Genomic DNA, 13,492 nt, shown 5'->3' with positions numbered 1-13,492 from the left:
TGTAAATCATTCCCCGAATGGGCTTGAATTTGGTCCGAAATTCAGCTGGGCCAAACATCGCCAGATGGCTGAAGTCTAGGCCGAACAAATTAAATCTGGGCCCGGAGATTCCAACTCCAGGCACAGATTTAAAAAAAAAAAATCTTAAACAATTTCTCCACTGGTATTACTAGCAGCCAGCCATCCGTTAGTTAAAAATAGTCAGCAGCGCAAGGGTTAATTATGTGTCTGCTGGACAGAAATTACTGGATAATTTCTGATTTATTTGCCTTAGCATTGGATATAATATGGTCCAATCATTGGATCACTTGATTCACTGCCAATTGAATGTCAAATGGTTTCTTTTATTTAGCTGAGTTTTAAAAACATGTTGTTCAAATCACTATCATAAAATAAATGTACTCAGAAAAACAAAACCAGACTGTTTTGTTTCTGAATATGAGCTAAATAGACTATTGTGATTTAATAAAAAATAATTTGGACACCAGATTTAAATGCTTGTTATAGAACACACCTATTATGTGAAAAAACCTAACATAATAGATCTACGTTTGTTAAAAGACTTTAGAGCCACTTACTTCCTTTTTGACCCCAGAATGGCAGTCAGATATGCCCTTGGATCAAGAAGGTATTACCCCACTAATTCAAAATTATATCCCTAATATGATGTTTATGCAAGTATTTATCCAATTGCTGTTTAACCCCTTAAGGATGGGGGCATTTTTACAAGTTCTAATCAAAACAAAACCTAACATTTTGCACTTACAAATAGACAACCCAAGCTGTTCAAAATTGGGTATATTCAGTCTTTTTTAGTTGCCACTTAGATACAAACCCTAGCCAAATTGAGCATTCATATATATGTTTTACATTATTTACACAAAAACTTCACTTTTACTGATGATAACCCCTTAAGGACAGGGACGTTTTACAAGTTCTGATCAAAACAAAACAAAACCTAAAATTTGAGCTATATGTTGTTCAACCATAATTTACCTCTTTCATATTAAGTGCACTTACAAGTAGACAACCCAAGCTGTTCAAAATTGGGTATATTCAGTCTTTTTAGTTCCACTTAGATACAAACCCTAGCCAAAGTTGTTTTTTACATTAGTTAAACAAAAACTTCACTTTTACTGATGATATCATTGTCATTATACGTTTTACATTTTACTAATATTTGTATTCCGCTTACTTTCCAGAGTACAATAGTACAGGTTTTATGTATGGTGTTTTGGCAGTGGTGTATCCTGGTTTTGTGCTGCCCTAGGCAGGACAAAACTCAGGCGCCCCCCTCCCGCCCGCGCCACCCCCATCCAACCCTTCCGCCCGCCCGCCCGCACCACCCCCACCCTTCCCCCGCCCCGCCTTCTAAATACACACACATTCACTTACAGATACGCATACACTAGCTAACAGAAACACACACTCGCTAACAGAAACACACACTTACAGACACACTCACACTCACTAACAGACACACACTCACTAACAGACACACACACACTCACACTAGCAGATACACACACACTCACACTAACAGACACACACACACACGCACTAACAGACACACACTAACAGACATACATACACACACACTAACAGACATACACACTAACAGACATACATACACACACACACTAACAGACATACACACACACACTAACAGACATACACAGACACACTGACATTCACACACACACACACTAACAGACATACACACACACACACACACACTAACAGACATACACACTAACAGACATACATACACACACACACTAACAGACACACACTAACAGACATACACACACACTAACAGACATACACACACACACACTAACATACATACACAGACACACTAACAGACATACACAGACACACTGACATTCACACACACACACACACTAACAGACATACATACACAGACACACACTAACAGACATACACACACACACTAACAGACATACACACACACACATTAACAGACATACACAGACACACTGACATACACAGACACACTAACAGACATTCACACACACACACTAACAGACATACACACACACACACTAACAGACATACACAGACACACTAACAGACATACACACACACACTAACAGACAGACACACACACTAACAGACATACACACACACACACACACACACTCACACACACATACTCACTCACATATTTAACACATTTTTTTTTTTCATTTACCCCCCCCCCCCTCCTTACCTTTGGGAATGCTGGGGGGGGGGTTCCCTCTCTCCCTGGTGGTCCAGTGGCTGCTGGACGTCATATTCCGGCTCCCAGCCTCACTGTGCGGCGCGCGAGGGAGCTGAGCAGACAGCTCAGAGGAAGTGCTCCCTCGCCGGCCGCCCGCCCGCCCGCACGGCATGTCAGTTAGCCGCAAGTCTAACAAGGCATTTGCCCTGGGCGTTTGGGGGCGGCTTTTTTTGCCGCCCCCTGGAAAATGCCGCCCAAGGCAAATGCCTTGTTTGCCTCGCGGCTAATACGCCCCTGTGTTTTGGTAAGTTACAGTGTCAAATATAAGACTTGCATATAAAATTCTCTGGACTTTCTGCCAGGCTGGTCCCTCAAATTAGGTCCCTCAAATTATAATTAACTAAATCACTTAATTATGTAAAATTAATAGGTAAATATATATATTTGTGAACCAAAGTGAATTTAGTACAGTCTGGATATAATATCCAGACTGTACTAATCAAATGAGTGGAGCGCTAGAGATATACACTTACCCTAAAATAGGGTTAAATCTCAGATGTATGTTGGTACATATGAATGAAACAGAAAAATACAACACAATATAGTGTAAATCTGAAAATAGAGATGTATTATAGTGATGTCTCCAATAATCAAACTCACATAGATTAGAGCCTCAAAAGGACAGGCTCAAATCGCTTCCACAGTAGTGTCGTATGGAGACACTGCACCCTTTAGCTGGAATGTGTTTCCTCAGGAAAAGAAACAAAAAAGGGGAGATTTCCTAGTGTACTATGTTTCAACATGAATCGAAATTGCAGTAGTTATGGTTGTGCTCACCTTTTTCTGAGCCAATGAAAACCTTGCTCTGGATGGTAGACTTGGGTGCCTCTAGAGGGGGGCACCTGCCCTTCTTTAGCAGCAAGATAGGGTAAAAAGCCAATGGGACTTAGTATAAAAAGTGAATTTATTATAACTTTAAATATAAAATCAAAGAAAATTAAATTAAAGTGTCCAATTGCTAATAAACAAACAGTAAAACGTCCCAGTAGTTGGCTTCAGCTCCGACACGTTTTACTCTTTGTTTATTAGCAATTGGACACTTTAATTTTATTCAGATTTTTCACTTGGCCGACATGGTTGACGTTTAAGTGATATGTCGCATGCTTAGGTTTTATCACCCATAACTTTATATGATTTCTATTTTTCACAATCTTATATAGCCTTAATATGCAACTCATGTCACTTGTATTTTCACTTTTGTTATTCTCTTAAACTAACATAGAGAATCTTTATTCGAATATCGCTATGTGTTTGCTCTGCATGTAGTGAGTGTGTGGAGTTTCTGTTCACATCATTGGATATGTCACAACACTGCAAATCATTGCTTCTTTATGTTCACTTTCCCTATTTAAACAATGTTTTTGGTGTTCTTTTCTTTAATTTACACACACATATATATATATATATAAAACAGATTAAATTTGTATCTTGTAACACTTTTTTTTATTGGACTAACAGAATTTTTTAATGACAAGCTTTCGGGAGAACCTTCCTTTCTCAAGTCTAAAGCATTTTTGAGCAAGACGACATGTAGAATTCAAAGCTGAGTTGTGATACAGGGGTTAAAGCGACATGAGTGCATAGGCAGTTCCCCCGACTGTGATTGCTAAGCAGAGCGGCAGGACGCGCGGCAGACAACTGGATGTGCTATGCCACCTTAAGGAAAGCATGGCATGCCTACCGTCCTTAAGGACATCCTTACTGTATAGACTCTGATGAAACCACCTCTTCAGGAATAAAATTCCACACTTATTGTTCTTACTGAAAAAAAACTAATTTATTCCAGTCTAAATGTGTGACTGCGTATCTGTGAAGAAATCCCTCTTTGTATTCGTTATTTCTCCCCTTTTTCATTCGGTATACGTAACTACCAAAACAACTACCAAACAGAGACCATCGCCCTGGCTCGTTATCTTCAAAAGCATGCCTCAATTAAACCCTCTACCTGTGCGGCCGTATTGCCAAATGCCACGTGGCTGAGAAAACGGCGGCCATCTTGTTTGTGCGAACAATGGCAGCGGGACTTGGTCGTCTAGTGTCTGGAACTAAAATCAGACACTCGACTTCCCGAACACCGGTCCCAACATAGGAACGCTGGATCTTCGTTTCCCGAACAGCTAGGAGAGTGATGTTCGGTACTTTTGTCCATTCGTATGAGGGGAGCAATCGCTACAAGGAGCCAGGGGGAACCGTTCGTGGGATTATTTGTTTATTTCAACTTCACGAAATAGACCTGTAAAACCACCTAAATATCATGTATTCATCTGCTTATAAAAAATGTGGTTAATGGTATTTACTGTCCACACAGGAAAAGTTGTGCCGAGCAGCAACTAAATCCACAGAAGGGTTAATGCTGAGCAGCAATTATGCAAATGGAAACCTGGTAACTGCCTTTGGGGTCAAATGCCGGTTACAGCCTATCAGATCTAGAGGAGGGGTATTTAGGCCCATTTCTCATCCTACTCAGTGCCCTGTCGTGATTTCCCTTGTGGTTGTCCGAGAGCGCGTTCCCGATTCAAGTTTCTTCTGGTTTTTGACTTTGGCTTTGATTTTGACTTCCCTGTATTCTGTATCCCTGACTTCTGGCTTTCTCTTTTCGTTGTGTCTCTTTCTGTATCCCCTGACCTCAGCAAGTATCCTGACCATTCTTTTGTACGTGAAGTCCGGCCATTCTAAGGCCCGGTAATACGTTATCTATTAGTCATCTGTGTGACACAATTCTACGTGCTGGATCAACTAGTAATTCTGACACTAAACTCGTGGAACTGTTTTGGGCAGCAGCCTCGTGGTTAGCCGGTCACCTAAGACTTCCATAGAATTCGAAAACCCCTGAACTGATCTGGGTGATTTTTGGATGTGTAGGTCACCCAGATCAGGGCTATCAGGGGATATAAGAATAAGATATGTGTATAAAAAAAAAGACCACCTAAGTGCAGCGGTATATTAAGGAGAAAGATTAATTACTTCCCTTTAAATCTAGGCCAGTGATGGCAAACCTATGGCACGCGTGCCACAGGTGGCACGCCGGGCCCTCTCTGTGGGCACGCGGCCATAGGTTCGCAATTAATGCAGGTGCCTACTCTGCTTCCGGGTCGGAAGGCAGGGGGAGGGATCTGTAAAGCAGCTCCCCTGTCCTCCCGCGCGATGCTGTGTGGAGCGTGCCACGCGTTACCATGGCAACGCTCCACACAGCATCGCGCGGGAGGACAGGGGAGCTGCTTCACAGATACCTTCCCCTGCCTCCCGAACCGGAAGCAGTACCTACCACCACCGGACCACCAGGGATGGCTGTGTCCCTCCCCCTCCTTCATTAAAGGTAAGAAGGAAAGGGGGAGATACTGATTTAATACACTTTTTTTTTTTAAACGTTTACCCCCCACATCCCCTCCCCCACACCCAGCACCCTTCCCCTCCTCCACACACAGCATCCCTCCCCTCCCCTACACACCTACCCCCACACACATCACCTCAACCCCCCACACAGCACCTCTAACCCCCCACACAGCACCCCTACCCCCCACAGCACAGCAGCCTTACTCCCGCCCAGCACCCCTACCCCCACACAGCACAGCACCCCTACCTCCCCACACAGCACAGCACCCCTCTCACACACTCAGCACCCCATATACACACACACACATACAGCACCCCTCACACACACATACAGAACCCCTTATACCTACACATACAGCACCCGTCACACACAAATACATCACCCCTCACACACACAACACCCCTCACACACACAGCACCCCTCACACACACACAGTATCCCTCACTCACACACAGTACCCCTACCTCCCACACACAGCAGCCCTACCCCCCACACAGCACCCCCACAACACACACAGCACCACTACCCCACACAGCACAGCACCCCTACCTCCCCACGCAGCACAGCACCCCTCATACACACACACACATGCAGCACCCCTCATACACACACACAACACCCCTCACATACACACACCACCCCTCACACACACACACAACACCCCTCACACACACACACAGCACCCCTCACACACACACACACACACACAGCACCCCTAATACACTTACACAGCACTCCTCATACACACACAGCACCCCTCACACACACACAGCACTCCCCACACACACAGCACCCCTCACACACACACACAGCACCCCCCCACACACACAGCACCCCTCACACACACAGCACCCCTCACACACTGCACCCCACACACACACACACACAACACCCCCCACACACACACAACACCCCACACACAAATGCAACCCTCACACACACAAACACACACACACACAGAGCCCCTCACACACAGCACCCCTCACACACAGCACCCCTCACACACAGCACCTCACACAAACACATACACAACACCCCTCAATGCAGTATGTGTGTGTATTTAGCAGTCTGTGTGTGTGCGTGTATTCAGCAGTCTGTGTGTGTGGATGCATTCAGCAGTCTGTGTGTGTGGATGCATTCAGCAGTCTGTGTGTGTATGCATTCAGCAGTCTGTGTGTGTGTATTCAGCAGTGTGTGTATGTATTCAGCCGTCTCTGTGTGTGTACTCAGCAGTCTGTATGTGTACTCAGCAGTCTGTGTGTGTGTACTCAGCAGTCTGTGTGTGTGTACTCAGCAGTCTGTATGTGTGTGTACTCAGCAGTCTGTATGTGTGTGTACTCAGCAGACTGTCTGTATGTGTATTCAGCAGACTGTCTGTATGTTTATTCATCAGTCTCTATATTCAGCAGTCGTGTGTGTGTGTGTGTGTGTGTGCGTGTGTATTCAGCAGACTGTGTGTATGTATTCAGCAGTCAGTGTGTGTGTATGTATTGCATTTGTTGGAGATACTAATAAATATAAGCTTAATTTTATCTATTTATATCATTATTTAAAATTTGTATCATTGAACTCTCTGTTGTTGTGTTCTTTTAAAACAAAAGTTGTTAATTAGTTCGGACAACAGTACGAGTTGTTTTTTCTAAACTTAAACCTCAATATTCAGGTTTAATTGCCATGTTGGAACTTTAAGGAAAATAATTTGGCATGTATTGCGGTTTGGGCACTCGAGCTCAAATAGGTTCACCATCACTGATCTAGGCTGTAACAAAGGATTCCTCAAATCCTCACAAACAGATAAACAAAGGATTCCTCAAATCCTCACAAACAGATAAACAAAGGATTCCTCAAATCCTAACAAACAGCATGTTTTTTATATCATTAAGATTTAACACTATGTCCAGTTCTTCTTTCTTCTGCATGTACCCTTGAGGAATTTCATTGCAAGATCTAAATATACCTTGATGGGCTTGAACTACTCCTTTATTCTGTGAGTGCAATATCTATAGAAGGGACATCTTTACTCAACTGTGTTTCCCTATGAGCGTTCTCTGCTTTTGTTTTTTCTAGGTGTATCTTGTTTTGTATATTTATAAGGGGATATGACTTTTAGGGGGATACCTCCTGTTTTTAGGGGTGTTCTGAAAGTTGGGTACAAATTTTTTTTTTTTTTGCCTGGAGATAATGAAGTTATTATTTTATCTGCCTTAATTATCTCCAGGTGCAGGGGAGGGAATTGCATGATTGTACTGGGAGTGTTTAACTATTTCTCTAGTTATGATTCGCTGTACTATGTCCATCCCTGTGGGAGGTCCCCTTGCACGGGGACTTGCATAAAAGCCAGTGTGGCATAATAAAGCTCAGTTCTGTTGTACCCTTCTTCTAGACTCCGGCTGATGTTTGGGTATTCGTATGCTTTACTAAGGGAATCTTCTTGTAAAGCTGTTTATTCGTATGGGAATCGTTTATTTTATCTGCCGAACAGAGAGTTATAATCACTTATTCTCTGGCCGTTCGGAAGGAAGCTACCGAATGGGTATTGGATATACCAGGTTTTCTTACAGTATCCTATGTATAGTCCTGTTTAGGAATAGAATTCCAAACAATGGTTTGTATAATGCTATCATATCCCCTCTGAGGTGCAATTTTTAAAAACTAAACAAATTTTAATTTGTTAATCTTTCTTCATAACTAAAATGCTGCATTCCTTTTTATAAATTCTGTAGCTAGTCTAGTGCCATAACATCCTTCTTTAGAACAGGTGACCAAAATTGCACAGCATAGTCAAAGTGTGGTCTTACCAATGGTTTATAAAGAGACAAAATTATATTTTTCTCCCGAGAATTGATGCCAATATTTATACATTAAGTAGAAAAAAGTGTGCTGTGCCTTTAAAGATAGTGATTTATATGTACATCTGTGTGTGTGTACTTATATACATAAAGTGCAAACAGATCATATACAAGTGCAATCCCAAATACACTATGTAATATAATGTATCTTGTGCCTTTCAAGCAAAGTGCATTAGTGATACAATGTATAAAAAGAGGGGCACTTACTTTAAAACTTTAAAAGGGGGGATAATACTGTATATCCCCCCCCTCCCCCCCCAAAAAAGGGGGGGAAGGAGGGGGAAACCGGGAAAAATATATAGTGTAAATCTGTGACACAAGCACAAAAATATAAAATAATTGACCAATCAACTCACAAGCGTGGAGCAATAAAAGTCTGCTCTAACTTTGACAGCCCATATAGCTCAAGGTGCAAGACCACGATGGAACAAGCAGGACAGCCACTGGATCCAGTTCAAACCTTTATTGGTAACAACAAACTTTAAAAATCACAAGCATTTCTTGCCCTGTGAGATCAGTCCCCAGACCCTCCTGATACGCTGGCTAGCACTTGCGGTCTTTCGGGAACTGGAATGCTGTGTGTTTCTTCCAGGAGATGCAAGCTTCCTTCAGTGCGTCCTGATGTTGTGCGTCTGAAAGTGTGATGACGCGTTTCGCCTGGGGGGATTCTTCAGATCACGTTCTTGGTCTGCCGTCAGTGTCAATTTGTATCCTTCCACTTTGATGTAATTATCAGAAACTTGTGCTGATTGGTTCTACTTCAAAGTTACTAATCAGTCTTAGTATGACAGAAAATTAAAAGGCATATCGCCTAATGTCTCTTTCTTTCTTTGCATATGTAAAAATGTCCATACAGTCTTGAAAATCATAGTATTATCACCCATTTATCTTAATAGACCTCATATAGATATACACATGCACTTGTGATATATATATATATATATATATATATATAATAACTAACAGAAATCTCTTAAAGGGAAATAACAAAAATAATATGTTATTAAAACGAAGTCCATTTAAAAACCAATTTAAAATTATTATCAATACAGATTATAAAATTATTCATTAGAGAACATTAATCTAAAATGTAATTATAAAAAATGTATTTAAAAATAGACTTTTACCTACTAAAAAAAGAAGAAAAAGGAGAAATATTATTATAACATATTAGGAGCCTATAAGAAGACTATAAATAAATCAAATTCAATATTCAATTCCTTCTGATCCAGAGTCTGCAATTTATGGACCCATTTCATCTCTTCTTTTCCTATATCTAAAATATAATTTCCTCTCCGCCATGATTTTTTTTACCATTTGAATACCCAAAAAAGTTAGTGCACTTGGATCTTTATTATGGCGTTTTTTAAAATGTGCTGAGACGCTATGTTGCTCAAAACCTTTTTTAATGTTATTGACGTGTTCAGAAATCCTTTAGTGAAGAGGACGAGTAGTCCGGCCAACATATTGTAACCCGCATGGACAGATTAAAAGATAAATACAATTTCTACTAAAACAAGTTATAAAATCATTAACATAGAAATCCTCGTGTTTGCATTTAGTTCTGAATTTATTCATTCCCTTTAACATCCTATTTTTGCTGCATTTGCAACCTGCGCATTTCCCGCAGGAATAAAAGCCTTTTTTACTATTAGCATTCAAAAAAGTTTTAGGTATTTTTTATCTTAGGGTGGTTAAAAGTTAACATCTGTTTTAGGCTCTCCCGGAAGAAACACACAGCGTTCCAGTTCCCGAAAGACCTCAAGTCCTAGCCAGTGTGTCAGGAGGGTCTGAGGACTGATCTCACAGGGCAAGAAATGCTTGTGATTTTTAAAGTTTGTTGTTACCAATAAAGGTTTGAACTGGATCCAGTGGCTGTCCTGCTTGTTCCATCGTGGTCTTGCACCTTGAGCTATATGGGCTGTCAAAGTTAGAGCAGACTTTTACTGTTCCATGCTTGTGAGTTGATTGGTCAATTATTTTATTTTTGTGTGCTTGTGTCACAGATTTACACTATATATTTTTTCTTGTAGGGTCTAGCAAGCTATTAACATAGCAGGGGATAACAAAATCTTAACTCTTGCTAGGCATTTACCCTTTTATAAATATAACTAAAACATATGGGACCATGCTAATATGGAGACAAGTAATGCAATAAAAAAAAAACCTTTAAAACTGGCCAAAAAGTTCTTAGTTAAAAGTGAAATGCATACAACCAATAGAAATAAAATACTATACGTCAAGTTTTTTTAGAATAACAATTATGTTATTTCCAATTTACCATAGAGGTGTCCTAAGATAGATAAGTACTATGAAAAGAAGAGGGGGAGAGATAGAAACCACTGATAGCATAATATTGTTAAAAACATTGAGACATTTCTTACAAATATATAGTTAAAAGAAATTAAAAGTGGACTCTCACATTGTATTAAGAGATTACCAGCCCATCAAGTAATACAGCATTTATAATATAATAATATGACTGTTTTTATATTATTATTATTGCCATTTATATAGCGCCAACAGATTCTGTAGCACTTTACAATATTATGAGAGGGGGGATTTAACTATAAATAGGCCAATTACAAGAAAACTTACAGGAACGATAGGTTGAAGAGGACCCTGCTCAAACAAGCTTACAGTCTATAGGAGGTGGGGTATAAAACACATTAGGACAAGAAATCACAATCAAATAAGGTGGGAGTGAAGCAGAGCTGCAGGGGAGAGTAAAGTGCTGCCTTTTAGGAGAGAGCAAGAGACAGGTATGTGAGGTAGAGATGACTATAACATATAAAATGTTAGTTTTTATTTTAGTTTGCAGTCCATAGTTCTGTTCCTTATGAAATACATAACCAGGGCCGGTGCAAGGATTTTTGCCATCCTAGTGCTGCCCCCCTATGTGTTCTGCCCACCATGTGATATCACAATGCCCCACCCATATGATCTGCCATGCAATGCTAGTTCTGCACACAGTGTCTTTTATCTGAAAAGGCAGTGTGTTTACATTAAAAAGCTGGCAGGGACAGGCTATAGACACTAAAACTACATTATTAAGTGGTTCTGGTGACTATAGTGGCCCTTTCATGTCAGGTAACTTAGAGATTAGTGCCACTAATAATATACTGGATTGCCTACTTACCACCAGATGAGGACAAGAGGATGATGATGGGCTCAGGCTGCAATCTGGCTCCACTGATCTGGTGTAGAAGAGGTTCTCTGAAAACTGTTTGTAACAGTGCTTACAAAAAAAAAAAATCAACAAACAGGAAGCAGCTCCATTTTTGGGGCCCCTTCACAGCTCAAAGTCTGGGCCTCCAGGGTATGACCATTATGCCTACAAGGCCCCCCATAAGTCCGCCTACATGGCCCACCCATGAGTTTGCTCACATGGAGTGTATGTGTGTAGGGGATGTGTTATTGTAGAGGATGTAATGTGTGTATGTTCTTATAGAATGTAGTTTTTAGGGATACCAATTTGTGAAAGGGATGTAGCGCGTGTGTATAGGGGATGCAGCATGTGTTTGTGTGTAAGGAATACATTGTGTGTTTCTGGGTGTGTAAGGGATGCATTGTGTGAATCTGTGTTTGTGTGTGTAGGGATGCATTGTGTGTTTCTGTGTATGTGTAAGGATGCATTGTGTATGTGAGTAGTATGAAAGAGATAATTTGTGGGGTAGGATAGGGGCTGAGAGGGGAGTAGCTCTTTATTTATTTTTTTATAGTGCTCTCCCCTCCTGTCAATTAGTGATCTCTCCTCCTGTCCCTCAGTGCTTTCCCCTCCCCTCCTGTCCAATAGTGCTATCTCCTCCCCTCCAGTCCATAAGTGCTAACCCCACCTGTCTCTCAGAGCTTCCCCTCCTTTTCCTTTAGTGCTCTCCATTGCCCCCTGTCCCTTAGTGACATCCCCTCCAGTCCATTACTGCTCTTCCCACCTGACCCTCAAAGCTCCCCCTCCTGTCTCTTAGTGCTCTCACCTCCCCTCCTGTCCCTTAGTGATCTTCCCTGTTCCTTAGTGATCTCCCCTACAACTCTGCCCCTTAGTGCTCTCTCCTCCCCTCCCTTAGAGATGTCCCCTCAGTCCTTAGAGCTCTCCCTGCCCCCTGTCCTTCAGTGTTCCACTCCCCTCTCTTCCTTGTCCCTCAGTGTTCCACTCCCCTCTCTGTCCCTTCGTGGTCTCCCCCCCTCTTAGTGGTCCTCTTCACTCCCCCATAGTGTTCCTCTCCCCCTCATCCCCCTTAGTGGTCCTCAATCTCTCCCAATCCCTTAATGGTCCTCCATATCCCCCAATCCCTTAGTGGTCCTCCCTCTCCCCCCCTTAGTGGTCCATCCCCTTAGTGGTCCTCCTTCCCCTCCCTCTTAGTGGTCCTCCACCTCCTCCCCTCCCCCCATTTAGTGGTCCTCTCCTCCCCTCTTAGAAACCACTGATAGCATACTATTGTTAAAAACATTGAGATATTCCTCTCCTCCTCTCCCCCCCTCTTAGTGATTCTCCCTCTCCTCCTCCCCTCCTTAGTGATCTTCCCTCTCCTCCTCTTACCCAACTCCCCCCCTGCTCTCCTCCCTTAGTGTTATGCCCCCTCCCTGTTGTGCCTCCTACCTAGCTTTGTAGCATGGGTGGTGCCAGATTTGGGTGACCCGGCAGAAGGGAAGCGCACAGTGCTCCCTCATGCCAGTCACTCCAATTATCGTGGCCGGACGGCACGGACCACGGTACAGGAGCTTCTGTTTCCTGTACCTGGTTTGACTGACAGGAAGTACTCACTGAGTGAGCACTTCTTTTCAGTCCGTTCAGTGGCCGAGTACAGGAAACAGAAGCTCCTGTACCGCGGTCCGCGCCGGCCAAGCTAAATTGAATGACTGGCATGAGGGAGCACTGTGCGCTTCCTTCCTGCCGGGTCACCAAATCCGGCGCCACCCAGGCCGGCGCGCCCTAGGCGACTGCCTAAGTCGCCTATAGGATGTGCCAGCCCTGTACATAACCATTTTGGTCCCTTAATGCAGTTAGGGGATTGAATATTCCCCATA

This window comes from Pelobates fuscus, chromosome 3 (assembly GCF_036172605.1).
Source record: "Pelobates fuscus isolate aPelFus1 chromosome 3, aPelFus1.pri, whole genome shotgun sequence".
NCBI lineage: Eukaryota > Metazoa > Chordata > Amphibia > Anura > Pelobatidae > Pelobates > Pelobates fuscus.
The sequence above is the reverse complement of the archived record's forward strand: the minus strand, read 5'-3'. Positions refer to the sequence as shown.